Source organism: Manis pentadactyla, chromosome 8, assembly GCF_030020395.1.
Source record: "Manis pentadactyla isolate mManPen7 chromosome 8, mManPen7.hap1, whole genome shotgun sequence".
Classification (NCBI taxonomy): domain Eukaryota; kingdom Metazoa; phylum Chordata; class Mammalia; order Pholidota; family Manidae; genus Manis; species Manis pentadactyla.
The window spans coordinates 106423627-106436541 of NC_080026.1; the positions used below are offsets into that span (position 1 = coordinate 106423627).

Sequence of the window (12915 nt, forward strand, 5' to 3'; positions counted from 1 at the left end):
AAATTCAGGGTAACCCAGCCATGGCTCTGGAAATTCCTAGCAAAGAAAACAGATCGAGTGCCAGGGTCATGAGAGCTCATAGATCAACAGTGCTCGAAGGGAGATTTCAGGCAACTGTACGGAAGATAAGGAAATCATCCTCAGGGTGTTGTGTTCTGCTCCTGGCTGGAAAGAATGTACGCTTTCTCCAATGTGTTGGGTCCACACTGCAGTTTCCTTGGCCCTACTGCCACCAGGGAGAGAGCTCAGGAGGAGGAAGAAATAGGCATCAGGGAGGGAGTCCCTGAAGACCCGAAAACAGTGTGGATGAATAGGAGGAGACAAACTCGAACAATATTTCAACAAGAAAAAGATTAATTCTTTATAAGAATTATTAAAATTATATGGATAAATACATATAAAAATCTTCATTAAACAGAGGTTAAAAAGTTTTTTTAAACCTTATTTCATTCACTTCTTCTATCACTGAAATCTATGCAAATGACATATAAAAGTATTTAAATATATATGTACGAAATCATTTTTAAAGTCAAAGAAATTTTAAGATAAAGTGATTGTTTCTCTCAGCTCTAGATTTTTTCTCCCTTAAAAGATAAGGATATAATGTAAACTAGTTCAACCATTGTGGAAAGCAGATGGAGGTTCCTCAAAAAACTCAAAATAGAAATACCATTTGACCCAGGAATTCCACTCCTAGGAATTTACCCTAAGAATGCAGCAGCCCAGTTTCAAAAAGACATATGCACCCCTATGTTTATTGCAGCACTATTTACAATAGCCAAGAAATGGAAGCAACCTAAGTATCCATCAGTAGATGAATGGATAAAGAAGATGTGGTACATATACACAATGGAGTATTATTCAGCCATAAGAAGAAAGCAAATCCTACCATTTGTAACAAAATGGATGGAGCTAGAGGGTATTATGCTCAGTGAAATAAGCCAGGCAGAGAAAGACAAGTATCAAATGATTTCACTCATCTGTGGAGTATAAGAACAAAGGAAAAACTGAAGGAACAAAACAGCAGCAGAATCACAGAACCCAAGAATGGACTAACAGTTACCAAAGGGAAAGGGACTGGGGAGGATGGGTGGGAAGGGAGGGAGAAGGGGGAAAATGGGACATTACGATTAGCACACATAATGTAGCAGGGGAGACATGGGAAAGGCAGTATATACAGAGAAGACAAGTAATGATTCTCTAGCACCTTACTACACTGATGGACAGTGACTGTAATGGGTATGTCGGGGGACTTGATAATGGGGGGAGTCTAGTAACCATAATGTTGTTCAAGTAATTATACATTAATGATATCAAAACTAAAAAATTAAATTAAAAAAAAATATATATATATATATATAAAGATAGGGACATATCCAAAATACAAAGTACGGGGAGATACAAACTGACCTCACACTGGCTTTAGTTTCACTACTTAAAGCCAAAAATGCTACTTCGTGTAAACTATGTGGTTAGAGGACCCTAATAAAACCATCACTGTCTTTGTAGAGAACTGGCTATTGTCTTTACTTTTACCCTCAAATAAACTAAATATTGGTTTTTAAACCCTTCATATGACATAACATTGGGTCTTTCTTTTCATCTCTTTTTCTCCAAGCTTATTGTTTTCTAAGTTCATAAATGACTTAAAAATCAATGATTTTCTCAAATGGAAGTTTCCTTGTGGATGCTGATAAAGTATTTTAAAGCACTGCTTGCAATGCTGTTCATAGTTAACTCTGATGAATTAATTGGAGAATTCAGAAAAGAACAGGAGCATTCTTAAAAGTATTCTCACGTGTGTCCTGCCAACTAAGCAATTAACTTGTACTTTGATTTTCATTATAATATAAATTTGAATTCTCTGGATTCAAAAATATTTTCAATTCAGATAACTACTAAAATAATCTCTGCAAAATGTTTCTGCTGTACCAAAGGGTCTTAAAAACTCAAACACTGATCACCTAGGGAGGCACTTGTTTTAAAATGCAGATTACAGGTTCTGCTCCTAGACATGCTAACTGAGAAGTTTCAAGAGGGCCCTAGAATCTGCATGTCTCACAGAAATGGTTTAAGGCCATGCTTTGAGAAACACTGGCAGTATGACCAAGTTACTGCAGCACCAAGTACTGCATGCCTGTTACCCACCACGATGCTTTACACAAAGCTGGAAATGGTCATGAATTGTTTCATCCCTTTGAATCTGTGATTTATCATTTGCACTGATTGTGCCAGAATTTCATTTAAGCAGGGAGACAGTTTTTTGTGGTACCCTGAAAAATGTTCACAGTGAATAAAACAATGTGCAAATGTAATTCCACTTGCAAAGCCTGCCAGGCATGACTGTTGCCCCATCTGCACACAGTCCAGCACAAGGTTTCCAAATGAGAAACTTACTAGAAGCGCTCGTCTATTAGCCTAAATACTTCTAGACTTGAGGTCTGAGAAAGCAAAGAATTCAAAATTAGGACTATTTCACATAATCCATAAAATGACTATAACCTTAAAAAAAGGATATATTTCGACACATCTGAGGCCATCTAAAGAGCAAATATTTTTTTTTATTGAAGTATCATTGATATACAATCTTATGTTGGTTTCAAATATACAACAGAGTGGCTCAATATTCACCCTTATTATCAAGTCCTCATCCCCTCTGGTGCGGTCACTGTCCATTAACATACTGAGATGTTACAGAACCATTAACTGTATTCTCTGTGCTGTACCACCGTCCCCCCCATGACATACCTATATTGTGAATGCAAATTATTGTGCCCTTTAATCCCCTTCTACCTCCTACACTCCCCAACTACTCCCCTTTGGTGATCACTAGTCCCACCGCAGTGTCTATGAGTTACTGCTATTTTGTTCCTTCCATTTTGTTTTGTTTTTATACTCCACAAATAAGTGAAATGATTTGGTGCTTATCTTTCTCCACCTGGCTTATTTCACTGAGCCTAATACCCTCTAGATCCACCTATGTTGTTGCAAATGGGAGAATTTCTTTTCTTTTTATCACAGTAATATTCCATTGTGTACACATACCACATCTTGTTTATCCATTCATCTATTGATGGACACTTAGGTTGCTTCCATATCTTGGCTATTGCAAACAGTACAGCAATAAACAAACAAATAGGGTGAATATGTCTTTTCGAATCAGGGATCTTGTTTTCTTCCCAAATGTTTATTTTTTAATTACATAGGTTTTGGTTTCTAATAGCCCATTAATACTCTTTCTTAGCATATCATTGTAAGGGGAAAGTTTTCATTTGCTATAAAACTCTGAAGCTCCCAAATTCTCAACTTGTTTCCACTAGATACAAAATCTGGTTGTTCAAGTATTAAGCTTTTTTAGAAGAATCCCATTTTCATCTCATTTTAAGAGCATAGTTTTTTAAAGACTTAACAGGCTTTCACACACAGTGAGCTATCACCTCACACCAGTCAGAATGGCCACTATCCAAAAGACAAGAAATAACAAGTATTGGCAAGGATATGGAGACAAGGGAACCCTCCTACACTGCTGGTGGGAATGTCAATTGGTGAAGCCACTGTGGAAAGCAGTATGGAGGTTCCTCAAAAAACTAAAAATAGAAATACCATTTGACCCAGTAATTCCACTTCTAGGAATTAACTCAAAGAAAACAAAATCCCTGATTTAAAAAGATATATGCATCCTTATGTTTATTGCTGCATTATTTACAATAGCCAAGATATGGAAGCAACCTAAATGTCCATCAATAAATGAATAGATAGGTGGTATATGTACATAATGGAATATTATTTAGCCATAAAAAAGAAAGAAATCCTGTCTTTTACAACAACATGGATGGACATAGAGGGAATTATGCTCAGTGAAATAAGCCAGGTGGAGGAAGACAAATCCCATATGACTGCATGTATTCATGGAATCTAAAAACAAAACAGAACAAAATGAATAAAATAGCAGTAGACTCACAGACACTGAGAAGTGACTAGTGGTTACCATCGGGGAGGACTGGGATGGGTGGGTGGGGAGGCAGAAAGCAATAAAGGGCCACAAAACCTCAATCATAATATAAGTTACTCACTGGGATGGTAGTACAGCATGGAGAATATAGAAATTGGTTCTATAATATCATCCTGTGTTGACAGATAGTAACTGTACTAGTTGGGTTGAGTATTTAATAATGTGGGTAACTGGTGAACCACTGTGTTGTATACTTGAAACTAATAGAAAAATTGTATATCAACTATGCTTCAATAAAAAAAGATTTAACAGGTCTTACTTTTTAAAACATTTTTAAAGAACATCTATAAAAGAAATGTCACATTACATTTATAAAAGAAATGCAAGCACAAAACTAAAAATTTAAAAATTAAAGAAGATCCATAATGTCACCAGCCTAACACAACCTAATCTGGTGGACCAAACTTCCACAAATGCTGTGAAAGGCTCAGAGTGAACAATGTGAAGAGTCTGATCCAGGTAAATTGCAAATGATTCAGTATTATACCACTCTGTAACACATAAACTTTTAAATTGGAGGTGAGAAGCATATACTGATGCTCTGTCTCCCATTTCTTTTGAAAGGTAGCCAAATCTCATTTTTTTTTTTTGCCTAGAAATAAATAAAATGCAACTATTATCATCAAAAGCCCCCCTGCTTTTCAGAACAGGCACTAGGCTTAGCATGTTACATACAATATCTCATTTAATCCTAAAAACCTTATGATGTACATACTGCTGCTACCAATTCAGAAAGGAGGCAATCATTCAGTGTCTTTTCCAGAGTCACACAATCAGCACGTGGTGAAATTGTGACACAAAACCTGATCTGACCGTAAGCCCCAGGCTCTACCGATAAAGATGTGCCTTGCACTGCATTGCAAATCCCCTCCTTCCACTTCCCTGCTTACTTTTAAAACACCTTTCATTGCATTCCTCTTCAAGGCGATGAAGAGAATGTGTTCAACAAATCATTCCACAAACCTGCCCAACCTGCATGAAGTGTCTGCTCAGTGCCACACGCTGTGCCCACTGCTAGCTACTGAGATGAACACTATCACTGCCCTCAAGGGGCTTACAATCCAAGCTGCGGAGAGGGCTTCTAGGCAGGACAATGGCATTCTGTTTTGTTTTGTTAAAGCTACGTGATGCTTGGCCATTGTCCACCATTGGCTGTTGAGCGAGTTACAGTGAACAGAAGCTTGGACTGAGGCCTGTAAGCAGATATAAGCGACTCCCTTTGGCCCATGAAAGGAACTGAAAGCTAGTTAGACTCTTCACATTGTTCAGTCTGAGCCTTCCACAACAAATTCCAAACTATATTTTTTAGTTCTGCAAATGGAGACATTAAAAGGGAAACATTTGTTTGAAGTAAAATCAAGTTTTGGAAAATGAAAAAAAAATTTTTTTAAACCTTCTCATAGTTCTGCTGTTGGGGTCGCCTTCCAATCCCAAGTGAGTCCAACTGTTCACTCCCTTGAATTGACTTTTGTCAACTAAAGTGACAAAGAAATCCCAAGCTCCAGTAAACACACAGCTCTTTTTAGCACTGGCAGGAGTGATGCAAGGGAGCTGAAAGGGGGTTTTTGGCCAAACTGGGGCTACAGTCCTAACAGAGAGGCAGTACTCCCCAGGGGCCAGCAGCCAAGATGAGAGAACCTAATAGGTCCCTGCAGCTGGCTCACAGTCACGAATGTCTCCGTCTTCTTCCATCACTAACCCTTGGCAAATCCATACCTTCCTTTAATGAGAGAGGCCTGCTGCCCCTCTCACCCTCTCACCTTCCCTTAGAGGCACTGAGATTAAGAATGTAGGCTCTATGTATGAATTATCAGCTCCACCACTTACTAGCTGTGTGATCTGGAGCAAGTTACCTCTGTTTCCTCATTTGTAAAATGGGGTAATCACAGCATCCCTCTCAGGCAGCTGATGCAAGGCTTGCTGGGATCAGTACAGGTAAAGCACTGGGGAGCACGTGGCACAAAGCTGGGCTTAGTATAGTGTCTATGACAGCTGGCATTCACTGGCAGTCCACTCTTTGTCCCAGATATGGGACAGTTCCTGCATCATTTATTTTCTGTAAACCAGGGATAATTATGTGAAGTGGGGGACAAGGATGCTACACATTCTGGCATCTCTCTGCTCTTTGCAGTGACCTACTCCTGCAGGATGGTCAATAGATGTTTTGGGTGTTTTGTTTACTTAGCTGTGAAGGACCTTTAAAAACTCCCAGAGGTAGAGGTTCTCTTACATTTACTTGGAGCTATCTCAGTAACTTACATAGTGGAAAGTATTACATAAAAATCAATGTTGAATTTATTTTGTTATGAAGGACTTTAGAAATAATGTAAGGTCTTTGGATTGACACCTTTCCTGCTCAGAGGAGAAAACAGTCCAGCTGGGGAAGAAGAAGCCTGCCCACAAAGTCAGAGTGAGCTTGTGACCTGGAGAGGAATGAAACAAGGGCTTTAACTCTCAGTTCAGCACTGCTTCCCCCTGAGGATACTACTGCTCTGACGCAGGACACAGCTGGCTGGCTTTACCTTTCTATAGACCAAATGGTAAAGAGAACGTCATGCTCATGTCATATTTCAAGGGGAGCAAAATTCTTTACTTGTTGCAAATATTCTTTCTGAATTTTTACATGGTGCCTTGGATGTAGTAAAGGGGCAATACATATTTTGTTGATTTGACTTTGCATAAAAAGGCAAATGATACTAAAAAATATTCCTTCACTATAAAAAATTATTTGGGATACTAATTTTCCATCCATATACAAAGAAATCATGAAATGTTCTAGATAATGAAATACACTGGTTGTTATTGTCTGAATCAATGTTTGTGTATCCTTAAAATTCTTACGGTGAAAACCTAATGCTCAAGGTACTAGAGTTAGGAGGTGGATAGGTCATGAGAGCAGAGCCTTCACGAATGGAATCAGTGCCCCTAGAAAAGAGGCCCCAGAGAGATAGATTCCTTACCCTTCCACCACGTGGGGATATAAAAAGAAATCTGCAACCTGGAAGAGCGTCCTCACCAGAATGTGATCATGCTGGTGCCTTGACCTTGAAATTCACCTCTAGAACTGTGAGAAATGGATTTCTGTGGCGTATAAGCCACCCAGGCTATAGTACTTTGTTATAGCAGCCTGAAAAGACTAAGACACTGTCTGATTTCTGAAGAGTGAGAAAATCATAATGAAATATACTAGCCTCTTTAATACGGCTTATTCTTTGTATGGGCCAAACAGCATCTAGAAAGCATCGCTTCAGGAATCAGTGACCAAGATTCTGTGTTGTACCACATATCCCAAGTATTGGGACCATCCCAAATTCAAATTTTCTATCTCTTTGAAACAAGAAATAATTTAAAGTTCTCCCCAAATTCCAGTTTTTCAGAAACTAAAAACTGAATAAGTCAAGTTAATAAGCACTGTAAGTAAAAAAAAAGACAAAAGACACAACAGACTAAAAATCCATTAACGGAAGGCTCACAGGCCTAACCCCAAGAAACATAAAAATGAAACAGAACTCAATGCATCTACAGCCACAGATATGACACGTATTTATAAAAGCCCCCACTGGGAAGCCAATGTAACAGCGGACACAGCTTGAGCAGTGATGCAAATTCGACAACCAGATGCTTTACCCATTTCATGAGAAAGAAGCAAATGGCAAGAAAGGTGGATATTGCAGATTTCTAAACAACAAAAAGCTCACAATTTTATAGGAATGTTTTGAAATCAGGAAACACTGAATGCTAGCTCCTACACTTTATATATTATTGGGCTGAACCATAGCAAACTGCCTTGAGTCAAAAGCAGTCAAATATTGGAATATCACATTGTCCAAATTAACATACAGTGAGCATTACGAGAGAATATAAAGCCTCTCTCATGGAAGACAGCCTCAAGCAGGGTTTCAGGAAAATCATCCGTATTTCATAATGATTTTCTTCAATGAGTTCAATGGAAAAAGCAGGAGGATTTGAGGTTAACAGTTGTCTAAGTTGCCAAATTCTCTGTTAACTGGAACTCTTTATTTTCTAAGCATTCCTATTAAAATTTTACTGCAGAATAATTTATAAGATGTCTGAGGCACATTGTGAAAAATGTCTGACATTTAAGACTGTTTTAAAACGTCTCTTGTTAAAAAAGTTGGAGGTGTGGCAGGTTTGGGCCCTGCTCGTGCCCAGAGGCAGAGCTGAAGTTTTTAAGCACTTTGGGGCAGGGACCTGGCCCCACTTCAAAGCCCCCAGGCCCAGGAGGGCTCTCCACACCTTGGGGTGCCCGTGGGCATAGCCGGCATCTCAGTTCCTATCTGGGGCCTCAGCACTCTGTTTGCCCTTCAAGGCTCCCTGCTGCCTAAGAAAACATGCAAAATATTTCTGTAAGGGACTGCTGTGCGGAAGCAACAGGAAATAAGGGCTGACTCCAGTGGCTCCCCGCTAATAAAGAGGCGGGGGTCGCACCTGAGAATCACAGTTTTCTAAGCGACTTGTTATTTTTCCCAGATGTTTGCAAAGGCAGGTCTTGTACACAGTACTTGTGAGGTGTTTTTGTTTTCTGGAATAAAGAGGATTTGACCACAAGATATACTCTAACTCAGCATTAAAAGTCAATCTAACACGAAAATGACACAGGGGAAAGAGACCTCCCCAGAAACATGACTTTTCAATTCTCTTACAGCATAAGAGAAATTACCCACTCATATACTCTGAAACTTGCTCAAGGAAGTAAAATCCATGCTCTTAGAAAATTCAAACTTTACTGTCCTCTGAACAAAGGTGTTTGGCTACAGAGGCTTCACTGGACCAATGTGGCCCCGGTATGGAAACAAGTCACAAGCACCCTCAGAGCCTATCATGACCTTTCTTTTCACAACTGCTTGCCCACCTCCCACCACCAGCACCATCTCTGTTTGGCTAAGGCACCTATGAATAGAGCACCCTTTCATTCTACTCCCACAGCCAAGCCGTCCCAAGCTGTGCCATATGTCAGAAAATTTCCCTCTACCTCTTCCTACCCCTACAAGTGAAGCTGCCTCATCCACGCCCCTCCAATGGCTCCTATAGCCTCCAAAAATATTTTCTAGAATGGGACAGATTCCCCAAAAGGACGGATGACAGTTTTCCACAGCCCTGACCCACCTAGACATGGAAACTGCAGGTGTACAATCTTTCTCTCTTCCCATGTATGTAATCTGCATGTTTTTATTGTTAATTTATATGTCGGCCTGATGTGCTATTTTCTCCTGTCTACTGATTATTACTCATAGCAACATACCTAGCTGACAACATGAGCTTCTAGAGAGCAGTGTTTTCAGCCTCATCACATGGAGAAATCTGGAGGAAGAGAGGATGTTCCACCTACAGGAACACGTGGTGAAAGCACAGGGCTGAAAGTCTAACAGAGCAGCCTGAATTTTGCCTCCGTTCCACAGCTACTATCTAAAGGTAATCTGTGGTGCCTCTTTGAACTTCACTTTCCTCTTCTGCAAAGAGTGAAATAACAAAATTGATCTCTGGGATAATTGTTAGGACTGACTGTGATACATGTAAAACTTTGCATATATGAGAAATTCAAGTCCTGCATCAACCATTATTACTTTCCCCAAACTCTGCCTACACATTTTATAAATAGCTACTTGATTTAAATCTCCTTAAATTACCTGATTTGAATATGCCCTATGTTCGCTGCCAGGGCTCCCATACACTCAGTAAATGACACTTTGCTTAACTCACCTTCCCCACCTCTCCCCTAGAATACGGTTTTCCGCCTAAGAAAAAAACCTTGTTGCTTTAAAAAATATAACCCTATATTCTTCTATGTTTACTTACTTGCATATCATTGCAATGATCAAGTTATTGTGTAAGTCTGGTTTACCCAAATTATAAATTCTGGCATTGTATCTATTTAATCTGTATTTTAAAGTTTCTGAATTTTCTCCCTGATTTACAGGACCATAAAATCTCAAGCCTCAAAGTAACCTTACAGATCACCTAGGTCAGCATCTCCCAAAAGGTGTTCCACGAAACACTGTTGCCAGGAAAGTTAGCAGGTATGTGGCAGAAAAGGTGCTCTAGAATCTAACAAGTTTGTAATGTCTTTCCACAGAGACTCTGAGCAACACTCAACAACATATGCAGGTATCTGGGAAGTCCTCGCATAAAGAATCCTGTTGAAACTCACTAAAGCAGCATTTTGCCACAGAACCCTTTGCCCATCCCTATACCTTTTGGGCACCTAGTAACATCCCACACAACAGATTTTTTCAAAACACCCCTGAAAAGGGAGAGAAGAGAAAAAACTCACTTTCCTAAAGTCAGTTAGTAAATGGCACAGCTGACTTCAAATCCAGGCCTCTCAGACTCCTAAACCCCTCTTCTCGCTATACCAGAAGTTTTCTGAACTCACTGTATGCAGAATCACCAGGAGTGCCCGTTAAACGGCAGGTTGCTGACTGCCACCCCTAGACTCTCCAATTCAGTGGGTTTGGTGCGTACTTCTAACTAGTTCTCAGGTGATGGCTGCTGCTGCTAGGAAGCACACTTCGGTAACTGCTGCATGACACCCTTCTGCAGGTGTACGAGCTGGACGGCACCTCAGCCTTAAGAGTAAAGGTCTAGTGGGGAAGCCCAGGTACAAACACGGGAAAAAGCCTAAGTGACAACAGGGTGAGTAACAAACAGTCCAACACATGACTAATAGCCTGTCAAATGGCACAGAGTCAAAGAATTACAAACACTGTATAGGGGGAACTGAGGTAAGTGTTAAAGGATAGGAAGGCCTGAGTAAAAAAGAGAAAAATGAAGAAGAGCATTTCAAGCCGCAACAATGGTTCCTATACCCAAATATTTATTTGTAGATACAGCTTTGTGGCTAGAAGGGACCTCGCCTGCACGTCCTTGGAGAGCGCTCCGGTTCTTACAGTTGAATATGGGCGTGACTGCTATTTCAAAAATTCACAGCAAAACACTTAATGTAAAATAGAGGAGCTCCTCTCCAAATAAGTGATTTGGACGATCCAGCAAAGGTCCTGCTCCCTTTCCAGCCGTACCTTTCCTTCCCCTGCTCACCCTCTCTGCTTACCCAGGTAGCCCACCTCTCAGACATTAAACCAACAACCACACACAGCTGGCCACTAAGTCTACAAGCCAACTGGCTCATGCTTTTCTTGGGAAGTGAAGGTAAAACAGTCAAAGCAGGCCCCCTGCAAGTGCTGTTCTAATGGAGCTTGGATGAAATGGAAGTTTCTAGACATTCCCTCCACTCCTAACCCCTCAGAAAAAGAATAGACGGGAAAATAATCTTCACAAGTAGGCAGCAGCAAATTTCCTCAAAGGAATAACCAAGAATGAAAATACCACTCTCTACGATCACTTCAGGGCTCCCACAACTCACCGTGGCCCCTAATCCCAACCTTGCAACTGCAGCTGCTAGCTACTGCTTTCAAAGGAATGGCACTGAGCTCCCTGCAGGAGGGAAATGGCAAGTCAGCCCCTCACTCACTCACTGAACATTTGTTTAACATAAGGCAGGAGGCAAGTGACAACAACTGGGACCTAAACTGTCCTCCCAGTTAAGGCAGAGAGAGCACATTTGTAGATCGCAGGCAACTCCGGAGGAGAGCAGAAGTGAGGGGGACTGGAGTTTCAGCGGGGGAACGTCACTTCCAGGGGACCGGGGTAGTGGCAGGAGGAAGTAAGACACAGGAGAGGAACGATGAGAAGAACTGACGGTTCACGAGCACCTGCTCTGTGCTCCTTCACATACTGTCCCTGTCATCCTCGTACAGTCCTGTGAGGTAGATCAGTTTGGACCATTCGTTTAAAATTACCACCACTGACAATATATTTTACATCTTTGAAAGGGTTTGGACACCTGAATAAAGTGGCAAAATATACAATCGTCCCTTTTTTCCTCCAGGATGTTACAAAAAAGCAACAAGAAAATAGGAGCAGGGAGGATGAAAACATGGCATTTAAGTACATTTAGGAGAGATACAACCCACAGGCTCAAATAGCTGTATTATGACTTCTATAAGCCACTGAGAGTGGTTTAGAAACATGCAGAGATAAAGGCACCTTAGGTGCCTTTCCACATCAGGTGTTTCCACATCATACAAAATAATACCAGTAAATACAGACAGACCACCTACATTACCTGGCACTGGTTTATAAGCTTTATATGGACTAGTGCTTTTTATCATCACATACTACTTACAAAATAAATATTATCTTAGAAATGAGGAAACTGAGGTACAGAGAGATTAAGTAATGGCCAAGATCATATAGTTCAATAGTAAATGGAGAAACTAGCATAAACTCACTCCACTGGGCTCCAAAACCCACACTTATGACCACTAAGCCAGACTGTCTATCCTATGGCAGATGTACAAGATTAACATTCTACTGTGATTTTAGCAGCAAAAGAATAAAATGACCTAAATACCATTCATAGACCATTGTTTATTTGTTATGACAGATCTGCTCAGCAGAAACAACAAAAACATTAGAGCCCATGAGGCAGCTCATGATGTGAGATGCAATGATTTCTAAGATTATGGTTAAATGGAAAAACCAAGTTCAAAAACACAGTGGATAGTATGATGTCATCTGTGTGGGGAAAATACATCTACACATTTACAAACTCAGAGAAAATCTCCGGAACGGTACAAGAAGCTGGTGCCCTGGATTGCGTCTGACGAGAAAACAAGGTACCTGCATATGGGAGAGATGGAAGATTTATTCTTCACTACTAATATTTTTCTAACTTTTGAATTCTGAATACGGTCATGTATCACCTATTTATTTAAAGAAAATTCAAAAAACAAAAATGATTTGATGAAAATTGTGGTGAAATGTTTTCCGACCTAATTCACAGTAGGAAGGCGAGTAGGAGAGGAGCAATCAGAAAGGTCTGG

General features: G+C 40.3%; 1 protein-coding gene and 1 long non-coding RNA gene across 5 annotated transcripts in view; one reads left to right on the forward strand and one right to left on the reverse strand.

The window, feature by feature from the left end:
* SORBS1 (sorbin and SH3 domain containing 1) overlaps positions 1-12915 on the reverse strand; it is a 233980-nt gene that overhangs the window by 135889 nt on the left and 85176 nt on the right. The window lies entirely within an intron of this gene.
* LOC130684616 (uncharacterized) overlaps positions 1-12915 on the forward strand; it is a 78953-nt gene that overhangs the window by 44407 nt on the left and 21631 nt on the right. For both annotated transcript variants that reach the window (XR_008998964.1, XR_008998965.1), the window contains exon 2: positions 9951-10050. This is a non-coding gene — a long non-coding RNA (uncharacterized LOC130684616). The remainder of the gene's footprint in view (positions 1-9950; positions 10051-12915) is intronic.